Below are 6,848 nucleotides of genomic sequence, written 5' to 3' on the forward strand. Positions count from 1 at the left end.
ATGCGGGAGTGTCTGTCCCATATAGATCTATACACATGATGTTCGCTCTCCCTCTAGGGGACTCTGGTTACACGACGATGATGCTATGAAGCGTCATATCGGGAAATAGTGTGTCACATTCTATTTGAAGTATTAAAATAATGGTATAGACTCACGAATGAACTGAATCCTAAGTAATTTTTCGTACTAAAGAGAGAGAGTAAATAGAATCTCCTAACTATTCCTATAGTTGTTAGTAGTGTTTTAGGTATATGAATAATGGAAGGATGCCTTTGCTACCCAAAGGAAATGAACTGGCTGAGAGAACTTTTATGACTATATATGTATACATGATATATAACTAATATTTAAACGACCTTCGGACGGATAACCGATACCCTAGAGCCACATCCAAACAATGAAAAGGAGGTAGGGCGAGCTAGCCTTCCTAAGTCCTTTAAACATTACTTATATAACTATACATATACAGGCATGCATTTTATAATATAAAAGCATAAAAGAGAGTTTGGTGAAAAACCTTTGGAAAACTTATAAATAAGAATTTATGACTTGATGTCAATTTATAAAACAAGCTTTGGAAACCTTTGGAAAATCTTTAATAATCTAAAAAGGGATATCCATACTTTAACAAGATTTGAAAACAAGATTTGAAAACCTTTAGCTGAATAAAGCAGTTTAACATGAAAAAATCTATTTTGCTATATAGTTATTAATCACATGTGATTGATATAATGACTCTATAGTTCAACTTGTATCCCCCCCCCCCATAAAATCATTTAAAAGATTCATTCAGGGGTATGAACTCACCTGACGTGGGTGATCCGGATGAACGGGTGGTATAGGATGCTAAGTGTCAAGTGAGGACTTGACCACACACACGAATCCTATTTAACATGTAATGATACATTTAAGTATCTAATCAGTCATTTAACAACTAATTATGCAAGTAAGGACGCCCTAAGGCATGAAAACACTTTGCTATAAGTGCTAGGAGTACCAAGGGTTGCATATAAAGAGAGTATGGCCTCACGTTGGAGTTTACTCCTCAAATGGTGGCCCTTAGGGGTGTTTACAGTTTCAAGACCATTTCCCCCATGAGTTTACGGTTGTAAACTCATGGGAATGGTGTCATTGAGTACTCAAAGGTCTTAAACTACTCAAGGGATTATCCTAGACTCAAATCAAGGGCTATGGAAGTGATTGGAGCTCAAAATGACCCTTCTTTGGAGTTTACGGTTTTGGGGTGTGACATATACTATATATAGGGTCAGGTGTGTGGCTGGGGGAGAGTGTGCGGTTGGGTGTGCGGCTGGCTGGCCGCACACTTGGGTGTGCGGCCGCACACACCTTCCTTGGTGTGTTTGGCCCGATCTTGTGATGCTATACGCTTTCTAACCCTTCTTAAGACTCGTAACTAGGCTATACTAAGCCTAAAGCACTCATATGGACACACAATTTCGCTATAAGATGATAAATTTGAGTGAAATATTGATCTACAGATCGATTGTATAGGATAAAAGTTTCGGGTTGTCACATAATGTAATGTAGTTCTATTGTTAACATAAAACCTTTGAAGATATGTGTGTCCCGTAAACAAAATGTTTAGTTAATGCTTATTGTGAGTGATATTATAACCATGCTAAAATGACTAGTGGCCTGCACGACATTCTTCAGGCGTCGGAATGTTATGACATTTGTCATCCCAGGCCTGCCGGCCTAACTGTAGCTAACAGTTTAGGTGCAAGATTGTTAGTCTCGTATCGATCTATAAACAAATTAACGCTCTCCCTCCAGGAGACTCTGGTTATAATTCAGGGCTTTAACGCGTAATCTAGTAGGTATAATGAAGTAATGGCTCACAATCCTGTATTAACTTGTTTACATATATTGTGTAAATGTTCTCTTATTCTTGTAAATGTATGTATTCCTCCTTTGGAGTGTATTCGTAGTGTAAAATAATTATACTTAAATAATTATTTTAGTATTGTATCTTTAAACTTAGTAAACTAATGTAAGTGTTCCATAAACTATACATATTATAGTTTAATATGTATGTTCTTGTATTGTTTCTTGAACTAGTAGAGTAGTATGTGTTGGAATAGTGTCTAAGGCTGCAACTATATTAGGCAAGTATTTGACGCGGTTGTGCATAGTCCTTTTGGGTTGCCTTCACCATAGCAACTTGATAGGATAATTTATTAAGAGAGAATAAATATTATTAATATATTATGAGAATAATATAAAGAATAATAATATTGTTATTTGATTAATATAAGTCATAGAATTAATTAGAATTAATTTGGTGACTCAAAGAGATTAATTAAATAAGAGGGTATAAACTCTCAACTGTTTGATAGTTAAACTTTAGACTGTAAATCCATATTGGATAGGGGTTGGACGAATTCTAGAAGCTAAGGATAGCTTAAAATCGTCCAAGTCTATCTAAGGAATGGATTTGGATTGCTTTAAGAGAAGATTATCCAATTAGGGTTTAAGTTGTAACCCTTAAGGAGTCTACAAGTATAAATAGACCCTATGGCAAAGGGAAATCGGAACTTGATCTAAAGTAGAGAACCCCTGGCCGAATTCCTTCCCTCTCCTCTCTCTCAAATCATCCTCCTTGCTATTTGGTGTTTGTAAGCCATTAGAGGAGTGACAATTGTGACTCTAGAGCTCCAAGACAACAAGATCAAACAAGAGATTCAAAGGTATGATTCTAGATCTGATTTAGTATTGTTCTTATACCTAATTAGTCATTAGAAGTCTTGGATTCAAAGCATGTTTAACTAGAAAGCCTAGATCCAAGCATTAGGGTTTTGCATGCGCACATAGGAAAGTTCTTATGGCTAAAACCCATCAGTGGTATCAGAGCCTAGCTTGGTTTTCATTAAATTGTTGCTTATTTGTTTGAAACTTAACTGCAAAATTCGATTTTTGTGTTTCTGAGTCATGGACTCGGCGAGTTCCATAGTGGACTCGGCGAGTTGGCCTGACTCGGCGGGTAACTTGGTGCACTTGTCGAGTCCAAGCGTCAGGAATGGCCAGATTCGGGATTTCTTCATGATTATCTTAAGGAAACTTACCTTAATCATATTAGATCAACCCTAATCCAATTTTTTGATATATATGACTATAATCTTGATCTAATTAAAGATATTTATCAACTAATAAAATATTTAATTTCTTTATATGATAATTGATTAATTATTTGGTAATTATCTTACAAGAAATCTTGAATAAATCAAATATAGATAATTAGGAAATTAATTGTTAATTAAAATTATTTGTTATTTGATCATCCATGTTTTAAATGTTTAAAACTTGTCCTCAAGTTTTGAAATTTATATTTTGTGATTAAAAGTTTTAATTTAGACAATTTAAATTTCAAAACCTAGATTTTAAAAAGTTTAAAATACAACCCTACACTAATATAATATTACAAGAATAATATGTATATATATGTATAACTAAAATGCTAGTCTTACCGTTAGTAGGCCTCATTCACGAAGCCGATCTATAAGGTGGGTATAAGGTTGCGGCCTATAAAATGGCGCTTAATGGGTGTACACTCACACCCACCGCTTGCTTGATCGGTGGAGGGTCGTTAGCCGAACGGGTAGGATAGGGTAACCTCACCCTCTCATTAAAAGTATAATAAGTAATACAAAGTAACTACACTTTTTTTAAAATTTCCCAATCTTAGTTAATTTAGGAAAAGTGAATTGATGCAATCCCATGAAATTACACTTTGCACCCTTGCTAAGAAGTTAGTGGAGCGTGTGTGGTTTACCGGCACACTAATTAGTTATAAGCAAAGGTGGCAAAGGGTGATTCATTGTTTATCATAGTTCGATAGAGCGTGTTTGGTTTACCGACACATCGAATAGGTGATCGTTACAATGAAGGCACCATGTGAATTTGCATGGTAATTCACACCCGCTTTGTGATCCTCGGTATCCCAGTCACAAACAAGAGGGGCATATCGAGATTTAAACATGCCATTGAATAGTTTCAATGAATCTCATCCGAACCTAGGAATTCTCAATACATTTAGGACTTATAGTTAGGTTTTATGGTGGAGAATTAGTAAATCGTCATTCACTTACCTTCATATTATTTTCATGTTAGATTACGGCATCCCTTTTCTAATATGTAATTATTGTTGTTGGATCCTAGCCCTAATTTTTCTTATTGGGTGATAATTAGGGATTCATATTCTAATCTATCTTTGTCCTTTTCTATTTGTAGATATCAAACGCAAACAACGTTGCTACTAGTTCTTTAACATTGATGAGCCTTTGCCAAAAGGTCACTTTCGATGGAACGAACTTTAGCGAATGGATAAGATACATTCGCACCATTGCTCGCTATGAGGATAAGGAGTATGTCCTCGATGAGAAGCTCGAGAAAATCAACCCTGAAATCGCTACTCCGGCTGAAATTACCGCTTTTGAAACTCATGAGCGCGATGCAACGAAAGTACATTGCATCATGATAGCCACCATGAACTCCGAATTCCAAAAGTCCTACGAGGACATGTACCCGTACGAGATGCATCAAGACTTATTGGAGAGATACCACCAAAATGCGAGACAAGAGCGTTATGAGATTTTCACTAACATGATTTCCGCAAAGATGGGTCATGGAGAGTCTCTTACCGTGCACCTGCAAAAGATGCAAAGGTATGTCGACCGCCTTCGCAAGTTAAATGTTGACTTTGGGGAAGACTTGGAGATCGACATGGTGCTTCACTCTTTGCCTCCGATGTACAATCAATTTAGGATGACCTACCACATGAACAAAGAGGAGGTCACCCTAAGCAAACTCCAAGGTCTCTTGAGGGTCGCTGAGAGCAACTTCAAAGACAAGTCTGTTGCACCAACTCCCAATCCACCCGTTGCTCCTGTCTTGGCTATTGGTCAAGGAAAGGGAAAGAAGAGGAAGGCTTCGTCTAAGAACTATCGTAAGGTTAAAGCCCGAGATGGTGCCTCTTCTAGTGGGACCAAAGTTGATCCTGCTAAGCCATGCCCTAACCCAAAGGAGGCAGAGTGCCACCACTGCCATAAGATAGGACATTGGAAGAGAAGCTGCCCAGAGTACCTGCAAGCCATTAAGGAAGGAAAGATCAAGTCGTCTTTCGCAGGTATATATACACTTAAATCTAACGATTCTAATCATGCTATTTCTTGGGTTCTTGATACCGGTTGTCGTTATCACATTTGTTCTAATGTGCATGGACTAAGAAGAAGTAGGGATGTGGAGCAAGGAAGGATCAATCTAATCATGGGAAACAGAAGATCGTCGCCTATGACCAAGATTGGAGTGTATTCTTTAGTGCTTAGGAATAATTTATATTTAGATTTGAATAATTGTTGCTATTCGCCAGAAATGGCTAGAAACATCATTTCATTTCTTGGTTTATTTAGACAAGGTTTTAGATTTTCTTTTAATAATGAGAATGGTTCTATTTTGGCTTATCTAAATGGTGTCTTTTACTTTGAAGCTATACCATGTAATGGAATTTATGAAACCGTTATGATTGTTGATAACTTAGGAAATGATGTTTTAAACATAGATTCTTCCACTAGTATGGATAAAGCATCCTTGTGGCATTGTCGTCTTGGACATGTCAACAAGAAACGCATACCCCAACTCCAAAAGGATGGAGTGTTGGAGTCATTCGACCTTAGGGAAGATGACACGTGCGAGTCCTGTTTGCTTGGAAAGATGACTAAATCACCCTTCACGAGCACGTGTGAAAGGGGTGAGGGTCTATTGGACCTAATACATACCGATGTATGTGGACCGTTTAGATCAACCATGAAGGATGGGAACCGCTTCTACGTGACTTTTACCGATGACTATAGTAGGTATGAGTATATCTATTTAATCAAGCAAAAGTCAGAAACCTTTGAAAAGTTCAAAGAGTTCAAGAATGAAGTGGAGAATCAATTGGGTAGGAAAATCAAGATGCTTCGATCCGATCGAGGAGGAGAGTACCTAAGTCTTGAATTCCACGATTATCTCAAGGAGTGTGGAATAGTTTCACAATTGACGCCTCCTAGGACACCGTAGTTGAATGGTGTGGCAGAAAGGCGTAATCGAACCTTATTGGATATGGTTCGCTCTATGATGAGTCGTGCTTCACTACCAATCTCTTTTTGGGGGTATGCCTTAGAGACTGCCGCCCATATCCTTAACCGAGTCCCTACTAAGAAGGTTCCCAAAACACCTCACGAGATGTGGACAGGGAAAGCTCCCTCGTTAGCACATATCAAGGTTTAGGGTTGCGAGGTTTTCGTAATACGAGATACTCACGACAAGCTCGAACCGCGAAGTGAGCGATGTATTTTCATCGGCTACCCGCAGAAATCCTTTGGATATCTCTTCTATAGACCGAAGGACAATGTTGTCTTCGTTGCGAGGAAAGGAGTTTTCCGAGAGTGAGAACTCATAAGCCAAGGAGACAGTGGGAGGCAAATCGAACTTGAAGAGATTTAAGAGTCGATAGATGAAGGAACCTCTACCGCTGGCACTCAACCCGAGGAGGAAACTCCGGTTGAACCGATTGACGAATCCTTACTTCTTAGATGTTCTGATAGAGTTAGAGTTCAACCCCAGTTCTATGGTTTTCATATTACTACCGTAGGGGACACGTATATTAGTGATGGTACACTAATAAATCTTGATGAACCTAATAGCTATAAGGAAGCCATGGCAGGCCCGGAGTCTGCAAAATGGAAAGAGGCAATGGATAGCGAGATCCAATCCATGTATGATAGCCAAGTTTGGAATTTGGTTGATAATGTGCCCGGACGTAAGACCGTTGGGTGCAAATGGATCTTCAA

Source organism: Lactuca serriola, chromosome 3, assembly GCF_051521515.1.
Source record: "Lactuca serriola cultivar US96UC23 chromosome 3, Lser_US96UC23_V15, whole genome shotgun sequence".
NCBI classification, from domain to species: domain Eukaryota; kingdom Viridiplantae; phylum Streptophyta; class Magnoliopsida; order Asterales; family Asteraceae; genus Lactuca; species Lactuca serriola.